The sequence below is a fragment of the Octodon degus genome, unplaced genomic scaffold, assembly GCF_000260255.1.
Source record: "Octodon degus isolate 3935 unplaced genomic scaffold, OctDeg1.0 scaffold00010, whole genome shotgun sequence".
Lineage (NCBI taxonomy): Eukaryota > Metazoa > Chordata > Mammalia > Rodentia > Octodontidae > Octodon > Octodon degus.
The window spans coordinates 16,361,227-16,384,883 of record NW_004524586.1 but is presented as its reverse complement, the minus strand read 5'-3'; the positions used below and the strand labels follow the sequence as shown (position 1 = coordinate 16,384,883).

At 43.1% G+C, this 23,657-nt stretch overlaps 2 protein-coding genes across 3 annotated transcripts in view; one reads left to right on the top strand and one right to left on the bottom strand.

Annotated features, from left to right (window-relative positions):
* The window catches only part of Fam196a (family with sequence similarity 196 member A), a 63,999-nt gene extending 61,050 nt beyond the window's left edge, over window positions 1-2,949 (bottom strand). Inside the window, exon 1 of the mRNA XM_004625581.2 lies at window positions 2,790-2,949. The gene's annotated coding sequence lies outside the window, so the exon portion shown is untranslated. The remainder of the gene's footprint in view (window positions 1-2,789) is intronic.
* Window positions 1-23,657, top strand: part of Dock1 (dedicator of cytokinesis 1) — a 542,363-nt gene that overhangs the window by 279,349 nt on the left and 239,357 nt on the right. The window lies entirely within an intron of this gene.

Sequence of the window (23,657 nt, the reverse complement as noted above, 5' to 3'; positions counted from 1 at the left end):
GATCTCAGTGGGATTATGGTGGATACAGGAGGCAGCGCTTCACATTGGTGAAGAAGCTGTTTAAAATCTTCATGCTCGTTTTATGTAGGGGGTCCCCATGACCTCCTTATCCCCAAATGACCAGGTTTGCCTAAGTATTTGTGTGGTTACCCAAATGACCTGTTAGGCAGCACCCTTCACGTGTATCTGCTCGAGTTTCGGGTGGGGTGGTCCAGTGCTCTAAAATAAAAGTCCCTGGCGAGCCGTGCACTGACTGCCCTTCTGAGTGAATGCTCCTCCGCAGAACTGCTGCTTCGTGGTGCGGCTGTGATCGCTTCTTTAGCATCATTCTCTGGGAAGCAGCCTGGCCCCACCCTAAGGAGTCTGCCTCTTGTACGACAGTTCAGTCATTTCTGGAAATGAGATAGCCATGGCTTGGAGCAGATAAAGACTACAAATGTCCAGCCATGTGAACGAACTGTCTAACTAATCTACTGCAATCACCTGTTATGTGTGAGAATCACTTTTATTTTCTGCTGATTTCATTGTGTAGGACCCTTGCTTGTAGACGTATGCCTTTCCTGTACAAGTCTTCCACTGGATCATTTATTATTATTTTTAAAACAATTTTTCCCCACAGAGGGAGAAACAAAAGACAAAAAAAAAAATTGTCTTTTCACTGAGGTAGAACAGTTGTAGCAAAACAGAGGCCCCCACATAAATCAAGCAGTGGAGTATCTAGGGTTCTGTAAGCTTATTGGACAAATGTGGAACTTTCTAGCTGCAGGTTTGCAAACCTATTTCCTAGTTAACAATGTTTTTCAAAAGGATAATGGGCCCGATTTAAGTAAAAGTTTCAAAGTGTTAATCACAACAGTAAAATAAAAAGTCATAGCAACTGTAGTAAAGTTCAAAGGCAGGCTTTGCTTTTCAAGGGCATCCTGTCTGTAGAGGTCTTTCCATTGACTAAAGAAATTAAACTGAATCACCCTGTCATTTTAAGGAAATGAAGGATTTAGTGAAGAAAATGAAACTCTGTAGATAACATAATTTATGCAAAATCATGTAATTAGTGTTAGCTGTGGTAGACTTTTTCCTCCAAATGTGCCTTTGATAAACCGTATCATGAGGAGCAGTGCCATCTAATGTAAGTAGTAAACATGGATAGTAAATTATTAATATCTGGTGAGGCATGCAGATGGCAGGACTTCCATATTTTTCCTTTGAGCTGCTTGTGCATGTTTGCTAATCATTCCTGCAAATACCTGCAAAGATAAATATGAACTTTGAAAAGTAACATTCAACAGGATACGGATATAATAAGTAGCACAATGTGACTGCCACTGCATAGTAAAATGATGGTTAGTTTCTGCTCAAGCTATAGCATAAACTATTTTAATAAGGTTATACGGTTTTTACATATGCACTACTCATTGGGAATGGCCTGGGTCTTGTGATTTGAGTGGTATTTTTAAATCAAGTCCCCAGCACTGTAACCTTGACAGTCCCTGGGTATATGGAAAGGGAACCCCCAGCCAAGTCCTTGTCCAGGGTTAAACCCTTCAAGCCACTGACCTCGACCCTCTGCCTGCCAGAGCTAGCTGGTGATCTCCTGAAATGATCACTTGGTTGCTAGCCAAGGCACGGCTTGCCCAAAGTTCCTTCCCACTCCTGCCAGTTTCACCTCAGGATGCTTAGGCTGAATTTCAGCACCTAAGCAGACAAGGTCAAAAATAAACTGCTTCACTGCTGCCTCTGGCTCAGGAGCCCAAGAGGGCATCCAGCCCCTCAGCACAGACCTGCATTGGGAGAGGGGAAAGGACCTGCGCCTTGGTATGAAAATGAGCAAAATGCGCCTATGTTCTCCCTTATTTACTCCAGGGGCAACTGGCCTCCCCCATTCTTGGCATCTCTTTATCACTGGCTCCATCTCCCTGTGGCATATTTTCGGGTAGTAGAATGCTGAGGTCACGGGGAGAGACTCGAGCAGTGGAGACGCCAGCCAGAACCCTGAGCATGAACCAGCAAGACACAGACTCTTGCTCTTGACTTTAGGTTCCAGTCGCTGCCGGCCCCCAGCTGGCCCAGGGCTCTCTCCTCTCTTCTACTCTGGCTGCCAGCTTGCCCACTTGCTTGGTCTGCAGCGTTGGTTGGTTTCCCACGCCTGTGCGGATCAAACTACTGGATGCCAGGCATCAGGAAGCCTGCAGGCGCCGACCCCAGCCCGCAGCCCTGTGAAGGTGCCAACTCGAGTAAGCAAGGAGACGGGCATTTCACGTGGGCATCTGCCTTTGCTCCTGCTTGCACCTTGCCTGAGTAGCCAGCGCCAGGGGTCCTCTGCTCAGACTTCTCCCCCACCCCTTTCCCTAAGTTAATCAGCCGTACTTGCCAGTTCTCTTTAGTTTTGAAAAATACTTGAAAGCCTCGAAATGTTCTGGGGAGGCGACCGCCCCCAGATCCCCCCCAGTTCTTTCTGGCTAGGACGTCGGGCGTTCGTTCACGAGGCTGTGGCGTTTGTCTAGAATCCACATCGCACATACACAGCCCTGCGCCTCGCCGGTGGTGGCCAAAGTTGCCAGACGCCCCTGGGCTACCAGGTCACTCCAGATGCAGTTGTGTAACCTCGCCCCCTGCCCCCTGCCCCCCTCCAGGTCCGCTCCTGGCTGCACCGGCGGGTTCTGGCCCAGGCGAACCCTGTTTGGGGGCGAGTGCGTGCACCTGAGCTGAGGTCGATGTCTGTCCCGGCGGTGCTCTGCCCGCGGCCAAGTGCAGCGGGGGCGCGGGAGGAGAGAACGCGGGGCTTGGCTTACCTTCGGCTGCTTACAGATAAGTCGAGGTCGGTGCAGCGCCTGGCTCGGGCATGTCTCGCCGCGGACCCTGGCAAGCCTGGCGCGGCAGGGAGCACTCGGGGCAGGGCATCCGCGGCAAAGCTCGCCCGGCTCGCGCGGCGGAAGGCTCGGCTCTCGGGACTTGGTCGGCTGCGCGCCCGCCCCCTCCACTGCCGCTGGCCCGGCCCGCCTGGCCCGCCAGCCCCCGCGCTGCAGCTCGCGTCTCTCCGGCCCCGCTCAGCGACGCCCGCGGGGAGGTAGCGGCTCGGCCGGCTCCGGGGACGCCCGCGCGCTCGCTCGTTCGCGGCGCGGCGGAGGAGCCAGCCACAGCCACCCGGCTCCGTGCTCCTCCGATGTCCTCATTTACTGCAATTGTCTTCGGCGAGATCTCTGAGCTGGCTAGGGGGGCGGGGGCGCAGAGGGGGAGGGAGCGGGAGGGAAATCCTTGCTGCCGCTGCTAGGTCCCAGCTACTCCGCGGAGCCGGGCAGCCAGAGGAGAGGGCGCCCAGAGCCGCACGCCAGTCTGTCGCCTGTGCGCTCCGCTGGAACCGAGGCGGGCGGAGCCCCGGGCCAGCGGGGGCGGGGGCGGGGGCGGCGCAGGGCCAGGCCGAGGCGCGTGTAGGGTGGGGGATCTGGAGCGAGTGGAGGAGCTCCCTCCCGCCGACGCCCGAGTGGGAGCTGGAGAACAAGGTGGAAGAAGCTGCAGCCGACTGCCGCCTGCGCGCGGGGCTCCACGGTGGCGCGTCCTCGAGGTTTTCGGGCTGCAGGCGGCGCTGCGCAGCCCAGGAACTTGTTGAGTGTGTCCTAGAGCCGCCTCCGGAGTACTGGTTGGCTGGGGGACCCTGAGTTTTCTCTTCGGAAGGGTCAGTGGGGCCGGGTTTGATGTTCTTACGCTGTGCCAGGTGACCCAGCCCTTCGGGACTTTGAAAACTGCGGACTCCAAAGACTTAGCTAGGAAGCGTAGGGGAATCGGTACCAGCCCCTTTAACTGCACATTGCTGCTCTGTGGAGGCTGGGGTCAAAGTCACTCACCTGTGCTGAGTCAACCTAGGCTCTGCCAGAAGAGCATTCAGTGCCCTGAGGGCAGGATGGGAGTGCCCACTAGGAATACTCCAGAGCAGCACCACTGCTGCTCCTAAGCAGGAGTCACCTGCCCAGTTGCCACATGGGTACCACCACATGCCTGAAGCCAAAGGATACATGCTGTGTGTGTGAGGGGCAGAGTTGGGTTCTTCTGGGCAGGGGTTTATCTAGGCTACACAAAGAGCCTGCACAAAAATACCCCCATGCACACAGAAGTCGGCCAGAGTATTGGGTTTTCTGAGCTCTGATCACAGCCCAGGATACCGCTGATGCCTGCCAGCTCTAATGCCTGGGCCTGGGACTGAAACCCCTTCACTTTCCTCTCAGATCAGAAGGGTATCTAGGACTTGGGGATATTTAACACCAGATGGCAGTGGTGCTACTGACCCCTGTAAAATACTCCTTTTGCAGATGGGTTTTTGGAACTGTGAACATCATAGATTCTCTCAGGGGCATAGGGAACTTTCTCTAAGTCTTGTGTTATTGCAAATCCATAGAATCGAAATCTGCCTTCCATCTCTTAACTCTTCCACTGTAAATAAAACACGGGAAACATGAAAGTGGTGCTGGTGGTAACAGCTAGCTGAAGTGTTGGGGGCCATGAGTGGAAATAGATACATATAAAACGCGTGTGCAAGAGGGCAGCGTTGGCCACTGGTGGCACTGAGAGCCGACAGGAGAATGTCTCAAAGGCGGGAGTATTTGTAATCCCCTTGGTGTATACTTCTAATAAGAAAATGAAACATTGTAACTGGCAGGTTAGAAAATCCACTGGTGTGAGGAGAAGGGTTTAACTGAGCTTTGTAGCTGCATCAAGACCATCTTGAGTGGTTCAGATGCCTGGTTGACTTCAATTGTGTCTCTGTTAAAACCTTTGCTATCCTTCCCTGTTTTCTGAAGAACCCTTTCACCTGTTGTGCTACCAAAGTGCCAGTCTTTAGCATCACAGATGTGAATAATGATGAGAACTTGTCTCACCGGTCTGGTGGCCATGGATGGATATTCCATACGAATGACTCATGTACCATCATACTCACATCTAAAACAAACATGTTAGAGGCTGAGGAAAGGTGATTTGGCTAGTTTCCTGTCCACAGACCTTCATTGCATTGTCATTATTTTTATGGATGAATAAATGCATATTTTTAGATTCTAGAATGAGTTCTTCAGTTCCCCTTCCACATGATATGGTAGTAGATTCATCTTAGGACTCAGTTAGCTGTAAATTGGTTTCTTATATTTTGCCTCAAGTTTGTACTTAAAAAAAAAAATGGTAGACTTGCAAAGGGGAAAATAGCTACCTTGTCAGAGGGGTTTCCTGAACACAGAGGCTTCTTGGGAATGGAAATAAAAGGGATACAAGGCAGCTAGCTAGTCAGAATATTCCAGTCTTTTCCTTTTTTCTTGGAAGTATGCATGGTTTGTTTGTAGAACTGCTGGAATTCCAATCCCATAACATAGTTCTGAGCCTTGATTTTTCATATTTAAGAACACCAAGAATGTACAAGTCAAAGACATTCAATATTGTTCATAACAGTTTTGTTTACATTAGTTCCAAGCCCTCCCCCCCCAAAAAAAAACAACCCCAAAAACAAATATCTATGTATATTGGGATAGATAGAAGTGTGTTGGTTTATTCTTGTCTAGCAGCAATGACAACGGAATCATTAGTCACTGATGCATGCAGCAGTAGGGAGGGCAGCAGTAGAGAAGGGACCTTTACGAACATTGTGCAGACCAAAGAAGACAGACACAAGAATAAATATCATATGATTCATTTAAGATGAAGTCTAAGAATATGAAAAAGTCATCGGTGGTATGTGTCAGAATGGTAGTTGCTTTTGGGGAATGCTCTTGGCGCAAGGCCATGGCACCTTCATTGGTGCTGAATTTTTCTGTGTCTTGAATTTGGTACTGTCGTTGCATAGTTGTATACATATATAGAACTTCATCAAGTTCTCTTGTTTCTGTTTGATTCCATTTTGTCTGAGCGTAGCCACTGAGTCATTGCAGTATCTACACACTAGTAATTCCTCCCTTTAAAGGAACCAGCTTATCAGTCAGTAAGATTAACTTGCATCTACTGAATTCGCTTCCTCTCCAAGACCTAAGGTGAGAAGACAAGAGAGATGTCTGCAGATCAGCTGCTGCCATGGATAAAATGTCTTAGGTGGCTCCCCGTGAGGCTGCTAGTGGACCATTGCCTGCCTTCCTCTCAGGTGCATCCATGACAAGAGTCCTACTTTAATGTTCTGGAGTGACTCGAGGTAAGCCTTAGGCTGTGATAAACAGGTTGTATCTTCCAGTCCAGAAGCTGCAAAGGAGAGTTAGTTACATACAGTACACCTGCAGGGTCCAGATGAGTAACCTCAAGAAGCTTTGCTTTCTCTTTCAAGAACAAGAGGGGCAGAGCACTCAGAAGGCGCTCCAGCCAGCACTCATCTTTGACCAAGGAGAGACCCAGGAGAAGCCCTTTAGGATGATTCCATTTATTGTACTGGAATCACACGTTCACTGTCTGCTTTCTGGACTCCTTTCTGGTTTTATAGTCTTACTTGGTGTAAAGTCCGCGCCTGTGGCTCCTCCATTGTCTTGGCAGCTAAGTTTTATTACCTTCCATAAGAAAACAAAGCTCTGTCTCTGTGCGCTGACCCCCTCTTTCAGGATGCTGCTCACCCTTAGGCTTCTTTTCTTTCTATAATGAGAGACTAGAAATGGCTTATTAGTCCCAAATAGAGTCTGAGCAAAACTGAATGTTATGAGGATTGGTTGAAATCCCTGGTTTTCTGTAATATATCATTGTGAATCTAATTTTCTATAAGGAATGGGATGGCTTCATCTTTAAGGAGAACAAAAGTGTTTCTAGGCTCTTTAACATGCAGTAGTGGCGATCAGTGAGAAAGAACCAAGGGTGAATATTTGTTTCTGGCTTCCCCTCACCTTTCATCAAAGTGTCTCCTGTGCAGGGCTGTGATCACAAGGCTTCTACCCCCAAAGCCACCCATCTAGTCTTTCCCTTAGCTGGATTCACTAAGGACATAAACATGTATACTTCATTTTGTTGCCCTTAATTTGATCCGTTTGTGAGGTGAAGTCCATAGGGTTTTCTTATTATCCAGGTCTAATGTACTAAGGACCAAACCTCTGCAGGAAGAGGTGGATGGCTAATGGGCTTTTCTTAATCCCTGCTGGTAATGCCACCCATCTCTTGAGTCTGCTTGAGCCAGCCTCTCAGAGGGTAGCTCATATGTTCAGGCCAAAGAGTGACACCTTTAACCAGAAATAGGTCAAGAAGGGATAAAAATTGCTTTCAAATTCCAATGTCTAGCCTGCTAATCCACTTTGTGTGTGTTAAGACTGTTCACTGTCCTCCTGTCTGCGGTCTATCCTAGCACGTGAGAGTCCAGGTTCAGGTCAGAGGGGCTACAGAGAGGCTTGAAGTCTTCGCACAGCTGTGTAGGGTGGGAGGGAATTGTCTTGAGGTGTTTGGTCTAGGCATTTCCTCCTTTGCCATTCTTTCTCACCTTAGAAGCCACAGGCACAGAGGCAAGAGTGGGAGGAAGATGGAATGGACAGCAGAAGCGTCCTTAGGTATGCTCTGCTCTTTCTCTTCTCCGGATCCTCTTCAGATATGAAACGAATACGATGTTGCACTTTTGTGGTGCACCTGCGGCATGGCAGGCCTGGGTACATTGTGCATTGCTGTCCTTTGTCCTTGTAAGACAAATGTAAAGTGGATAAGGAAAACTTTATCCACCTATAAAGATCAGAAAAGGTAGACAATTTCTCCAAGGTCACACAATTAGGAAACAATAGATCAGAGATTCAAGTGAAGTTCTGCACACTGTAAAGCTTCCTGCTCAGGTTCATGACTTTTATCTGCTAGTGTTGCCCTGTTTGAACCAAGCATTCCTTAGATATTATGGTGCTAACTGAGGAGTGCACTTAAAACTCCTGGAACCTACTCTTCTCTTTACCTGGCAGTGAGCAAGATCAGGTACTGTGTCCAAAGGTGCTTGCGGGACCTGCTTGCGCTTATGGGATTGATTCTGACCCATGCCAAGTACTGTGCTAATTCTACGCTCCCAGAGAGTAATAATACTTCTGGCTTATGTATAGTGTACCTGTGTTATGTATGTATATACATATTAGCCATATCTGATTTTCTCATTGTATGAATTGCACTTTGAAATAAAAATCATAACTATAGATCATGATCATTTTGCATTTTAGTAGCACTGTATGTTTCTCCCACATAGTTTCAGTGGTATTATCACATATTTTCTCCATGGATTGCCAGTTGATCGCGCACATATATACCGCGGCACACACACACGTATACCACACAGACTGGTTCATGTTTTCTTGGTGGCAGATGTAATGCCACAGCATTCCCATGGCCTTTGAATTTAAATAAGAGACCAACACACTGAGCATAAAATTCTCATTATCCGCCCTTGACAATGTTATACTCAGTGCAGTAAATTATTTTGCTAATTTTGGTCTGAAAAATGATTGCCTGACTTTAGGTGTTCTATTCACGTACTAGAAGGGTGAATCCTGCATGGTGTAGTGAGTTCCGGAGAGTTAGAAAGCCAGACTTTTACTCTTAGTTGCTGAATGTAAAATGGGAGCAGTATCCAATTAAAAAAAAAATCTGTAGTTATTAATCTTTTATTAATCTGTAGTTATTAATGTAATTGATAGTCTCTAAAGTGATATGCAGATTTTCATTCTCAGATGTGTTTTTTATAACACATCTTAATCCCCCCCCCCTCCCCTTGTCCCCAGGGATCTTACTCAGAACCTTGCACTAGCCAGGCAGGCGCTGATGCCACGGAGCCATCTCGCCAGCCCCCTGTGTGTTTCATATGTACTTCTTTTTTTCATAGTATTTAATCCTTGGGAATTAAACAAATAGGCCATTGCTGTGATTCCTCTGTGCTGCCGACTGCAGACCTTCGTGGTTTCAATTTGCCTAATACATGTTTTGGCACACTCTGCAGCCACGTTGTCCTCCAGATTTGTGCGTGACTTGACAGGCTAGTCCCCGGGGGCTCGTCGATTGGCACGCCTCCTCCTTTCAGTCATGTTAAGGTGATGATCTAAACAAGTCTGTACATTGTATAAGCAGCTTCCATTTCCTCTAGAATTCAAAGAACAGGAAGATCTTGTTTTAAAATTTTGCTTAATATTGTTAAGGATTTTTTTCTTGTATTTTAGGGAAGGGTCTGCAGAGTGTTCAGGGTCTCACTACTTGATCAGACTCGTAGTGATCCGCCTGTTTACAGCCTCCCAAGTCCTGGGATTACAGGTGTGTGTCACTACACCCAGTCTCAATTGCGGACTCAGCATGCCTCCGGAGCACCTGGGCCCTGTGCCTGCTTGCAGGCGCTTTAATCCACTGAACTATTTGATTGGCCCCCTTGTTCTTTAAAATTAAAAGACAAGGTATCCCTGTTTTGAAAATCTATAACATATGTATTGTTGTGTTACCCTGTTTCTGTCATTTCTTCTATTTGTGTTTGCTTCCGTTTTCACTCTTCAAATTAAAATAAAATAAAAACTAAAAAACAAAAACCAAGCCGAACAACAGTGTGCATAGTTTGCAACAGGTAATCACAGCCATCTGAATTTCTCTCCCTGGCCTAGAAGGAGAACTCTGAGGGGCTTCCCACATCCTCCCACATCTTGGAGGAGGGTGCTGAGATTCTTGAAGACTCATTTCATTCACAGAGCAAATTATACAACACTTTCTCTTACTTGCATACATCAGTTAATTATTTCACTGGATTGAAGGAAGAAATTGGGAAGTATGTTTTTAATAACAAATACAATAGGAATTTGGAAATTGAGAGTTGGGGAGATAGCTCAGTGGTATAAACATCTGCCTAGCAAGTACAAGGTCCTGGGTTCAATTCTCCAGTTACCCCCCCCCAAAAAAAAAAAAAAAAAAAAAAAAACTACAAAGGGATTTGGAAATTGAGTCACAAAGATGACATACCAGCATTGTATCAGAGGAATCTATTACTGAGATAAAGAAAATTTAAATTCACCTTGTGTATTTCCCACATGAACACCATAACACGATACCCTATGGTAGATCAGTTGACAAATAAAGTGAGGGATCAAGAGAGTATGATGAATAGGGCCATAAATGGCTATTTACGGCACCAATTCAGCTTGTCAACACTGTGTTATTTGTCTTCTTGGTACCTACCTTGAGTTCGGGTTTCTGTGCTCATTTGAGTGGATGGTAATCATTCCATTTGATCAGCATGTGCAAACGTAAACTTACCTTTCTACTAGGCTAGCTTCTTCTATGTGCGTATGCTCTACAGTTCTAGTAGTAGAGGAAATTTATTGATGGTTTATTTTATTCGCTGAATCTCAGTATGAAAATGAAAGAACTCATTTTAATGGTATCTTTTGCCCTTACCCAGAGGAGTAAATATTGTCACATGAGATTGCTGATGAAACTTCCGACTCCCTTAAAATAAAACCTGTGATTCATTCACACCATGAAAATAGTAAAGAGCCGACATCTTCACCTGCAGATTCATAAGTTATTGGCTCTTTCCTTTTTGGTTCCTGGGTGTTAATGAACATTTTCTCTTCTGGAGATTTCTCTGCTGCTGACTCCAGCATGGCTAAACAAATGTGGTTCTGGCTGCCTGTCTCCTTCTCTGAGTTTCATATTCTGTCTCCCTGGTTATAGGCAAATTGAAGGAAATTAATTTGTTATTTTAGCAAATAGAGGAAGCAGAATGGAGTTGAACTTTGCACAAGTTGGTCAACAGCTCCTCTCTTTTCAGTAAGTGGCCCAAGTCAGTGATCCCAGGGACAGCATGCATCATGTGGCTTGGGGGTGGGGGGTGGTTCTGTTGTACATTAGGCTAGTGTACAGCATGTTGTGGACCTTTTGCTTTTCCAAGTGGAAGTACAATTTTGAAACATTGCTGAAAGGATACCAGCTTAAGTTGTGACACATGTGACAAGTGTTGAAAGGTAGAAGATGTTTGTCATCAAGTTTAAAGCAGTTCTATTAAAGCCAAAGTAATATCTGTAGAATATGTGAAATGCAAAGATCTCCTTTAGACTTCCCTTGAGTTTTTACTTCTTGGCATGCATGGATAAATCTGTACATTTGAATACAGACCACAGTTAACCCAGGCGGCCCTTGATTTATGGACTCAATTCATCCCTGAGAGCTGGTTGTAACTCGAGTTGTCAGTTGAAGGCTCAGGCTCCTCACAAGGCCTTCAAAGTCTCTCTCCTGTATATAAGTAGATCTTAGTGTGCTTAGAGAGACATTGGCCTAGGGTTTCTCAATGAAACCCTTACAGGCAAGGGTGTTGTAATCTTCTTTCCAAAACTCTTAGGGTTAATTAAGCTCAATCAGCTTATGTTCCGATCCTAACTCCAGACTTTGGCTGTAACTTAAGACTAAAATTCTAGCCATAACCCAAGTTTTTTGTGTGTCAGGCTGGTCCTAACTCAAGGGTCCACTGTGGTTTAAAAGTAGTCTATGATTACCCTCTTTAGCACATTCCCTATATGGAAGTGTGGCTTCCCCACAAAGGAGGTGACAGATTTTACTGTATAAAATGTTTATTTTGCCTAATTTCTTTTCTTTTTTTTTCTCTTTTCTTTCTTTTTCTTTTTCTGGTTGAACTGGGGATTGAACTCAGGCTCTTGTGCTTGCCAGGCAAGCACTTACTCTACTGAGCTATGTCCCTGACCCCAAAATATTCATTTTGATTAAGGCCACTTTCACACATCCACCATTGCCCTTGCGTTCAGAGGGATTTCACTTGTAAAAAACTTAGGTAATACATGACTTTATACAAATGGAACTATGACATTAGTATAATTATTTTTTTGTATATGTGTATGTATAAATTTACTTATGCACTGTTTCCAAACTTGTGGAGAATTTGGATACGAACATTAGAGTGACAGGCTTTGGGTTACTGAAGTAGAATACAGGCAGTCTGAGTTAATTCAAGGCTCCTTCTACTTTCTGGGTAGCATCGATTTAATGGTAAGTGACTCAATAAATAAAGAGGTTGATATAGCTCCCACAGAACCCTGCGCCGTGGTAGGTGCTTTGCACAATTTTCTCTTACTTTTGTCGCTTTAGAAACCTGAATTTACTAAATATTTTGTTTAAAATGTGTGCCAGTTTTTTCCTGGATAAATGACAAGTGCAGGAATGTTAGGTTCTATTTCGTGGTGTGCAAACAGGTTGGGTGAGCAATCTCTCCTTTGTTCACTCTTTTCCTTTTATTTTGCTTTATTTTTTGGCGTACTAGGTTTAAACCTAGGGCTTTCCCACTGAACCACATCCCTAGCCTTTAAATTTCTTCTTTCCTTTTTCAGGGAATGTGGTCTCTGAAGTCACTGAGTGCCCAGGCTGGGCCTGGGTCTGTGATCCTCCTGCATGTCTTCCAGAGCGCTAGCACTTCAAGCCTTTGCCATAGGTCTGCTCCTTCCCCCTTTGTCTTCTCTTAATTGAGCTAATGCAGTTTATACCATTGTGTTCTGCTGTGTGGGTCACAACAACAAAACCTAACAAAACGTAGCATCTTAGTCTTCCTTCGAAGTTCTGTGAAAGCGAGCTATGTCCTTCACCTTCCATCCGCTTCCGTCGTTTGTTTCAGTAGCTCGTCAGGGCCCAGCAGCCAGCACGGTGCAGCAGATCGAGAGCAAAGAGGCCTTTCAGGGAGCGCTGGCTGCTGCAGGAGATAAACTTGTAGGAGTGATTTCTCAGCCACGTGGTATGGGCCTCGCAAAATGTCAGGCCTTTCTTTCATTCTCTCTCTGAAAAATATTCTGACATGTTCCTTGACGTAGACGTGGATGTGAAGTCAAGTATGTGCCAACCTTTCAGTTTTTTTTTTTTTTTTTTTTTAAAGGAGGAGAAGGTGAGTGAGTTTTCTGGCACTAATAAGGAGAAGCTTGAAGCTACTGTTAATGAGTTAGTCTGTGTTTTCTGAAGAATGTAATTATCAGCTGTTTAAAACTTAATTTTTTTTAATTTACAAAAAAAGTATGGAAGCTGTATACCCAACTGCCACCTGATTATAAATGACAATGAAATATTAATTCTACCCTGAAAAAAAAGTTCTTTGAAAGAAGTATCAGTGTCATGTGTCAGACAGAGAAATGAGCACAGTTTGGTCAGTGAAAATGACTGAGTCAAGAACCCCCTATAGGAAGTTTGTTTCTTTCTTTCTTTCTTTCTTTCTTTCTTTCTTTCTTTCTTTCTTTCTTTCTTTCTTTGTATTTTAGGGGAGGGTCTACAGGGTGTTCAGGGTCTCACTGCATAGATCGGACTCGTAGTGATCCTCCTGTTTACAGCCTTCCAAGAGCTGGAATTATAGGATTGCGCCACCATGCCCAGTCTCAATTGCCATCTCCTGTGCCCCCGGGGGCAGGGCCAGGCCCAGCATGGCAGACCCAGGGATGGAATTCCTGGTTTCTGAGCCTGCTTGCAGGGGTTTTAATCTGTTGAACTATTTGGCCTGCCTTAGAAGGTACACTTTGATGTTTTTGGTCATCAGGTACTCTTCTCTTTGGGCATTTGTTTTGTTTTCATAATAAAAAAAAGAAAAAGAAAAAAAAAGGGGGGGGAGCCTCACCAAGGAGTTCCTTTTGGTGGAGAATTGCTTCCAGACATATCAGATAAAAGTGTCCAACTTTTAGTGAGGCAATGGATGTGTTAAGGATATATATATGTCAATGAACAAGTACCACTTTTGGAAGACTTGAAAGCCCTGGTTTTTTTCCTAGGAAAGCCCAGAAACAGTTTTTATTCACTTTTATTTTGGGAGCATTGACTCTTGCACATGTTGTGGACACAGGATTCTCACATTTTGAGGTTTTCTTATTCAGAAGCTCACTGTATACCTAAATGCTGAATGGGAGATTCATTTATAGCAGGTATTGTAAAATTTTCCATAAAGGGTTGAATATAAATAAATATTTTGAACTTTCTGAATCATATTGTCTCTGAGAACCTATCATTGCTATTGATGCAGGGAAACAGGAAAATGGCTGCAAACATTAAATATACAACTGAATGAGGGCGAACTCCAGTAAGCTTTATTTATAAAAGTAGGAAATGGGTTAAATCCAATCCACAAACTAGTTTCCTGACCATTCTTCTTGTTCCTGCCCTGCCCTTGCCCTTGCCCTTGCCCTTGCCCTTGCCCTTGCCCTTGCCCTTCCCCTTTCCCTTTCCCTTTCCCTCTCCCTTTGCCTCCTCCTCCCCATCTCCCCTTCCTCTCCCCCTCTCCCTTTCCTTCCCCCTTCCCCCCCACTTTCTTTTCTTTTTTGTTGAGACAGGGTCTTGCTGTATAATTCAGGCTGGCTTTAGGCCTACTATGTAGCCCAAGTTGGCCTTGGACTCATGGAAGTCCTCCTGTCTCAGAATTCTGAGTGCTAACATTACAGGCACGCAGCACCACACCTGACCACCACTTGTTATAGCATAAGTTATTTGTAGAATTTTGTTACTGTGGGTGAACTTCAGTTTTAAGAGTGAATTAAAGTGTTTGATTCATCATAAAATATATTGCTTTTGAATTTTGTAGATCATTACTCTGAATCCTAGCCTAAACCAGCCTCATTGGGATTTGGGCCAAATTACCAAGGTGTATCACATCAGATATTAGTTCTAGTGAGAGGTATGGTGGTGGTTAGTATTTGGATAACAAGTGAAAATTCCGTGTCCCAAAAATTACAGTCTGGTGAGGGAGGGAGGGAGTGACAACCAGAAACCCCACCAGTTTCACCACCACCACCACCACCAACAACAACAAAAAAAACAATTGAGAACAGCAAAATCTTTGTCATTGTGCACAAGAATTTTGCTTTACTTATTAAGAAAATACTGTCCTATAGCTCTTGGAACCAGAATGCGCTAATCCCTTCAGAGGGATTTGCCCCTCCAGAACACAAGGTAAGATAACAATTGGTAATACTGGATTTTCATCTCTGGCTGATTAATTTAAGTGCCTCATGTATCCAAATGAAGTATTTTTGTTGAAGGCTGTGTGTGTGTGTCCGTCTGTCTGTCTGTGTAACGCACATATATGGTTATCTTGATGGTTTCAAAAAATTGAGGTAGTTAAGTTTCTGTAACTGTTCTTTAGAACGATAAAAAGTGTTTACATATTTGTTTCCTAAGAATGTCTTCACTAACCTAAGAATCAATCAAATATCCCTTTCATGTTATGTTTAATAGTGTAGACTTAAATATTATTGGGGAGCCAAGGTTTTACAACTCTGCAGGATTTATTTTCTTAAACATGCCAACAATGTGATATAGTGATTATTGAACTCACCAGATGTCATTATACGTTGTCACCCCACTTTGGGCTTTATCTGTACTCTGTCATCTGTTAGTGATTTGCGGTATTCCCTAAGGATAGGAGACAGACTTAATTCGTGTAGCAGTATTTTTGGGTTGCCTCTCATGGAGATTATGTAGCTCCTGTATTAATTAAAACTAGAGTTCTGTGCATCCTGCTATAACATACTTAGTAGTCTGAGTAGTAGTTATTACAAGTCTGTCTTAGGTGACGGCTTTATGTTTACCTGACAGTGAAAAATTTAACAAACACTGCATTTTTCTCAAGTGTGTTTAACGTAAGGGAAACATTTTGGAATTTTGTTTTCTCTCCATAATGCTTGGAAGCCTTGAAATTCTTTAATATATGCACAGGAACTTCTCTGTTCCCCCCCCCCCTTGTTTTTTGTTTTCTCTTTCTTTTAACCAGTGAGTGGTGTCTTTGAGGCTAAATTTCATTTTCTTTGCACTGACGTTTCCCTCCATGAGTTAGAACAGTCACCTCATAGAAGTTAAAGGATTGAGCTTGCCTCTGGGAGTTTAAAGTGAAAAATCAAGCATATATGGGCATGTTTTAGGACCTAACTTGGATTTTATAAGAATGAATAAAATCTCAGGCCTTTCTACGTGGGAAAAATCTCATTTAGTCTGAAGACTGAAAAGACAAGCAAGGGCCAGGGAAGGCCACCCTAAGGGCGGCGTGGGGTGTAGAGAGACTGCCGAGCAGTTCTCTCCAAGTAGGAGACTGAGTGAGGGTAGATCTCACAGCCATTGTCAGGACAGAAGGTGCAGCAGTGAGGTAGCTCCCATTGTACCTCTGGAGGTGGGTGTCATCAGAGGCATTCTTCCTTTTTTCCTTTGAATGGTGCTGCTTTCATTTTGAAATGATGGATTTGAAAAAGAGATATGTAGTAAAAGTACAAGAAAACGATTCACATCTACCAGTGCTCCATCAAATATGGTGTAAAAATAAATACTTGGCACAGTGGGGCAGTTAAGGGTTATGCATACAGTTGATGGAAAAAACTTTGCAGTATCCCAGGGATTGGGATCGCAGTTCCAAATGTGTCTGTTCCCTCCTTTTGCTAGGATAGAACCCAAAGGGGAAGACCCTCCAAGTAGAGAAATTCAGCTGGAACGTACTTAACATGTCTCATGGTTGTGTGAGCTCACCTTAGTAGGGCTACAAGAGTTTGCAGTTCTCTGTGTCCCATGTTCCTAGGACATGTTGACTTGGGAAAAGGAGATGATCCTGCTCTTGCTTGCTGTGCCTTGGGACTAAGTCCTAATTCTCCCTTCATAGTCTCTTGGATACATTACAATGCAATGCCAGTCTTTGTCCCTAACCCCAATCAAGAAAGAAGATACAAAGATTTTTTCTCTCAGATTTTTAGTTCCCTCACTGAGAGAATGGAATTTTTTATGAAGTCTTAAATTTGGTGCTTATTGCCCCATTACCTATGGAAACTACCATAAAGACTTCATTCAGCTGCCATCAACGCGAGCTGTGGGTATCATCCGTGCTGCGTAAGGTGGCCCTGGTGCTCATCCTGGGAAGAGCGGTCCCTGCTTGTCTCTGCAAATGACTCTCACCGAAGCAGTGGAGAGGCAAGGAGTCACAGAAGACGCTAGACAAGCCGTAAAGGGACCAGGCCTGAGCATCTCTGCTGAAGGTAATGCGACCACACGCATTTCAATGAGGATAACACAGTCAAGAGCGGGCTTTCTGGGATTACTGGGAAGTAATTCTTAGGCATGTGTACTGGAGCCAAGTCGGGCAGCTGCTTTTTCCCTCCTTCTCCTCTTGTTGATCTTTAGGTTTGTCTATTCCTCAGCCCAGCCTCCCAAGCTACAGCCTGCATGGTATAGTCCCTTGTCTGGGAGAGAATTTTGTCCTCATTTTTTTTTTTTTTTTTAATCTTTTGTTTATTTGGTACAGGGTCTTGCTGCTCAGCTCTGGCTGATAATGATCCTCCTGTCTCAGGCCCCCCAGCACAGGGATTACAGGCATGTGCCACCATGCCCAGTTTGGGGCCGGCACTTACTTGCTAGGCAGGTGCTTAGACCACGAGCTATCTCCCCAGTCCCTTTCTCTTCAGTCTTTCTCTGTGTCTTTTTCCAAGGAAAATTCTCCAAACTTTTGCAATTTAAATCCTTATGTGAATTACTTTTTATTCCTGCATTGTTCCAGGTTTTACTAAATATCTATAAAAGAATTAAAATTCCAGCTCACAATATTATTGTGTCTCATTACTGTGACAAGTGACTTAATGACTGAAATATACCCAGCTATTCTTATTATAAGATCCAGTTTATTTTGTTACATTTTACTATATTTCTTTCCCTTTATTAATATTTTTAAATTTCTTGACTACTTTACATGAAACCCACCCTTATCAATTTTTAAGTGTACAGTATGATGTTGTTGACTATAAGCCCAGTGGTACACATGGCAGATCTCCAGAACTTACTCAGCTAGCACGTTAAGCCCCATATAGGATATTTAAAGCTCTAGCTGGGGTGCGAAGTCCTGTGTGCTAATTGTGGGAAGGGTCGACTGAGGAAAGCCAAGAGTGACTGGCAAGGTAGATGGGGTTTCTGTGTCTGTCAGAAAGGGTATTTCTCTCGGTGTAGTCGCTGGGTTGATGGGCTTGGGTTCCAGGCTGATGCTGTGAGACACCCAAAGAGGATGGCACTTAAATATACTTCTCATGGTCCTCTAAGAGTGCTCCTGATACGCACTCATTGAGCTTAGCCAAGGAAGCAACTGTCTCCTGTTTTCCGGACATTGCCACCCTCATTTATCCCGGGTCTAGGAAAATGATGTGGTGTGCATCCGGTGCTCAGCCTGGAAGAGGAAATCCAGTTGTCTGGGTGTATCTCATTGTTGCCATACTTGCCTTTGACATTTAACAGCTTTTATTATTGAATTTTGAAGGCACTGATGTTTCAGTAGATGTTATAAGGTTAGATAATTACACAAATAAGAAAAGTGCAGATATCGTTATTCTTTAGAAACACCAAAAGGTGTGCATGTACTTTGAGAAGAATGGTGACAGCAGGGCAGGAGCCACCCCTGTTGTCCCGGTTGTCCCTCGACAGGAGCCCTGAGTACTTCCTGGGATATTCGCAGAGGTAGAGCAGGTTCCCAGAGACGCGTACCCTTCCTTGACCCTGACCTCTTTTCAAGTCTGATCTTGCATATCTGTAGAATCTGGTTGCATTTTGTAAAGCACTACTACCCTATGCCATCATCCTGGAATTTCCAAACAGTGCCACTTTCATGCCACTTTTAGTTATGCTTGTCTAACCTTTTCGATCGCTTGGACTATGATGAATAAAGAGGAATTGTCTTGGGCCTCACGTAAAATGCATAATACAGTCAATGCACATAAATAACAAAACTTCCCTTAACTTTTTAAAAATTTAACATGACTAGTATTAGTGATATATGCACCATTATAACAAAACTATAAGCAAAATCCGTTTGATACTTTTTTTTAATGTTTTTCGTACGGGGTATACAGGGTCTCATTACACAGATTGGACTTGTAGCGATCCTCCTGTTTTCAGTCTCCCAAGGATTACAGGTGTGTGCCACCACACCAGTCTCATTTACCATCTCAGCGCGCCCTAGGGGAGGGGGTGATGTGACATGCCAGGGATTGAACCCCAGTCCCTGTGCCTGTCTAATCAGGAGCTTTAGTCCACTAAACTATCTAGCCAGCCCTTCTGTTTGATACATTTTCGTATATCCTACAGTACAGCTGTTAAAGAGCTATGACTTACTAAATCATTTTACACAATAACACAAACCTAAGTTTAATGACTAAATAAAAAAAATGACTATGTCTTCTTAGTAATAGGAAACGACCGTCTTCACAGGCACACACAAGTAAGTAGGTGGGAATATAACTTTTACTGACTGAGCCACACGAGTTTGCGTGACATCTGATAGAAGCAGTTTATGCTCTACTGTGTGGTGAGGGAAGCCGAGTTAGCACTGCACTGAGCTTTCTGCTCTGCAACAATGTCTTGTCGCCTATGAAGCTGGCACCTGAGATCTGTGGAGTCAGGTCATGAAAAATATTTCTAAGAGTCACATAATAATGCAAAATGTTTACATTCCTGCAGAGCTGCATTACTAAATTGTCAAGGACCACATGGGGCCCATGGGCACTGGCTTGAACATGCCTATAAATGATTTATACCTACAAATAAAATTAGGTTTCCTTTTGAGAATACAATTTGTTTCCTCCATGAAGAGGTCAGTGCTTTTGAGAATAAGCGTATTCTAACAGTCCCCAACTTAAGATCATTCAACTTACAGGTTTTAGACTTTTTAATGGTGGGAAAACCATATTGCATGCATCCAAGAGTATACTTTGAATTGTGTCTTTTTCTCAGGCTGTCACTGTAGAGTGAAATCCTTCCTTGTAATGCTGAGCAGTGACAGTAAGCAGAACTCCTATTCAGCCCCATTCAGTAACAGGGGAGCCATGGGTGCCCCACACTGTGATGTCGCTGTGCTGAGGAGTTTGTTAGGTTATTTTTGAGGAATGAGTTATCAGGACATAATCCTTCCTAAGTTGAGAAGCACATGTACTACAAAATTACTCAAAACAGTTTGACTTTACATTTTAAAAATGAATTCTACGTCATCTTAAAAAATAGCTAACAACTGAATGTACAGTATAGGTTTGGTTATATGCATTCCTTAGATGATGCTGAGGATAATGCTTTTAAAAAGAAAGTAAATTATCTTGAATAAACAATGAAGAGGGCACTTGCCTGGCAAGCGCAGGGTCCTGAGTTCAATCCCCTGTACCGCTCCCCGGGGGGGGGGGTGATGAAGATGAAGGAAAGGAGAAAAGATAGGGAAGAGAAAGGGGGAAAATCATGCAAGTATATATTCAGGATAGCTGAGAAGACTTTATTGCTAATTTCCATCAATTTTTTGAAAGTAGCAGTTAATCTTTAAAATTTTCACTTTGACTAACTCTGTATCTGTAATCTGAGCAACTTCAAAGACAGCAGTGTGCAATACAAAAACCACAGTTGAGTACCTCTCATCTTGTTCTTCTACATGTGTCTTATTCCTAATGTCTTACCAGTTGTTGTTAGACTGTCTTTAAAATAAATTTTAAAGCAGTAAAAAGGACAAGAGAAAACTGATAGTCTATTGAAAGCAAGCACTAATGTTTAATTATTTGACCAATCTTGCATCCCTATATCTGTTAATCTGAGCAACAGATTTGACAATAAAAATACGTAGTATAACAACTTTTGTTAATTTCCTATTCTTGCTTTGAAATTCTGTGCCGTATGTATTGTTGTATATTACTCTGTTTCTGCTTTTGTTTTTTACTGTTCAAAAAAAAAAGTGTACTATGTAATGCTAGCTCACTGGTATTTCAGTGTTGTCTAGGAAGCTGTCTTCAGTTATGTCCATGCTTGGGCACAATATTAAGTTATTTTAAGAACTTTATAGCATCTTGGTCTTTGTACTCATGTTGATATGTTTAGAAGCCAGCTCACTCTAGACTACTATGTGACAACACTGGCTGCATTTCAAAAATAATAAGAATTCACTTTTATGCATTCACTCATCTTTATGTGTTCTTGGAGGATATGCAAATGTGCACTATCATCTATATAGACTTGCAAGTGTGCCTCTATTATAAAGGGAAAAGAAAAACCTTTCATGTCATAAACCTTCAATCCAGCAGCGACACTAAGAGTGGAAGCCTGTGCTTCTTGCTTCCAGACCCTTCCCTTCAATTTTCACTCCACCCTTCTGTGCTTTCAAACTGCCTGCATGAGCTAAGCCTCTCTTTGCTCTGGATGCCTAGCGATTCTGAAGCTCTCCTGGCCTTTATCAGTATTCTAGATATTTCTGTAGACTTTTCTCCAATGAAGTATGAATATCCCAAATCCATGATGTCTTTCCATGGAAATTAAGGAATTGAAAGGTGCTTTGTTAGTTGGTGGATTCATCCATCCGAGTGCTAGTTTTGCTTCCATGTCAATTTCCTGTGTCTCATTTCTCCGGTGATTTCCTGCCTAACTCACCTTTAAAGCAGTTGTTTTCACTTGCAAAAAGAATCTCCTTTATTAAAAGGTACAGTGCTTTTTGTCAAGCATACAAACAAAGTAATGCAGTAAATAACTGTATAAAGGTCAATCAGATCACTTCTCTCTGCCACCCCTGCTCACTCCTTTGGATAACCGAGCAGTGCTGACAGTTCAGTATGTCTTCACACTCATGTCTTCTGCGTATGTGTTCACATAACCAGTTTTTTGCATGCATGCATATTTCGTTTTCATGGATTTCGAGAAGCTCAAAATATTGTTGGGAGAAGAAGAAGAAAGAGGTGCTTGCTTTTTTAAAAAATAGAATTACAGTATTCACAGTATTCTGCAATGCCTTTATTTTATTGACAATGTAAAGGACGTCCCGGCAGCTCCATAGGTAGAGCTCTGTGTCTGTCTGTCTGTCTGTCTGTCTGTCTGTCTGTCTGTCTTTCTTTCTTTCTTTCTTTCTTTCTTGCCATAATTTTATTGATAAACAAATAGCAATGAGACAGTTTCAAATCAAATCAGTAGGACAGTTTCAATAATTAACACACTGCATACATTCTTCCTAGTGGTTAATTGCTCTACAAGATGCGGACCTGACATCCCATTTACAAACACCATTAGAACAAATCATTCTATTCATTAAGAGAATGTAACGATATATATATCCTAACCACTTTGAATACACAGATACAAAATGGACATTCATCTGTATACCCTTTTTTTGGTAAGTTCTGTTATTTGAATAATATAGGTGTGTAAATTCAGCAAAACATTCCAAAAGAGTCCAGCAGCCCACAGTAGTATTGGGTCTTCCACTTCACTGGCAATGTCACAAATTGATGACCTGAGTCCCCCACAGCTCAACATAACAGCATGGCTTTACGTCTTACACTTCATTTTTATACTTTTCTACTGGATGGTTAAGATCAAGGTAAAGCAGGACCTATGCACCAAGAGTTGAAGCTTTTTGGTCTGAGAAGGTCAGTGAAATGCCCTCAGCATTTATCCTGAGATCCTGTACCTCAGATTGTAGAACCTTTGTCAGTGTCAGCCATGTGGATGAGTCACAGCCATTGCTTGGCCAATGTTGTGTGTTTCATTTCTTCTGCCAGAGAATTCTGTAAGCTTTCCTCATCTGGTACACTGTGAGGCTATGATTTCTGCCCTAGCTTTTGAAAACAAATTTATTCATACTAATTATCTTCACAGAGAATACATTGGCGTCCATTCCTCCTGCTGAAAACATGATTCTGAAGTATTCTTTGGAAGTGAGATGTTTTAGACCATTGTAGGCACCAAATAGCATTTTAGAGACAAAAAAGCTAGACAATTTTTTTCCCTTTTATTCACAGAAATGTTATATTCTAATGCTTTGGAGAGATTTGTATATCTCAAATGTTTGCAGGAACGATCTGATTTATTCCTCAAAGTATTTTTGTGTATTTCTGAGTGAAGATAGAATTTATATGATTTGGAGGTAAAGTTTGGAGTATTTTCAAGCTTTTTGTTGGAACAGTAATAAGTTCTACATAAGGGAATTGGTCACATAAGATTGAGCAACATCAAGCCGAACGAAATGAAAAACGTTTCTTTATAACCGTAACTTTGTAGGTTCATGTGTACCATAAATTTATAGAAGAGGGGATTTTAGGACCAAGCTTTATAAGGTTTTCTAACTTTCCTTACCAGAGGGCTCTTAATTGCTTATTAACAAGCAAACTGCCCAGTGTTCCAGGGTCTACCCTGTGGGAAAGAGTGCCCCTCTGGTTATGTGTTGCCTTAGAGCGTGGACTTTCTCTTGTTGCAAGTTCTGCCTCCTTCTAATCAATCAGTAGCTCATCGCCATCATTTCCTTTTTTGTATCACTTCAAAATCAAAGATGCCCATGCATAGACTAGCCTGAGTACTAACAATACGTGCATTAGAAAAGCAGTAAAAGATGCTTAGTCTGCTTCCAGCTGGAGAACCTCAGTGCCTCCTGAACCACAGCCATATCCCTCTGTCCCCATCTGATGGGGTCTCTATTCAGAAAAAGCGTGAATAATCCTTTGACATTTCTTTTTAGGTTAGCACAGACTTATGTACTCCTAGGAAACGTTCTAAGTTTTGTCTACTTTTTGCCCTTTATATGAGCAGAGTCACTCAGTGTTTATTTTTGTATTTCTCTGCACCATGCTTCCGACTTTCAACATGGTGGCTTTGCAGTTTACCCATGTTGGTGGATATAGATGCAATTCATCTTCTTACCAGAACAATATTCCAGTTGTAGCAATTCATCACAACAGACCTATAGATAGTGTTGGCGTTTCTTTTTGCTTTTTTTTTTTTTT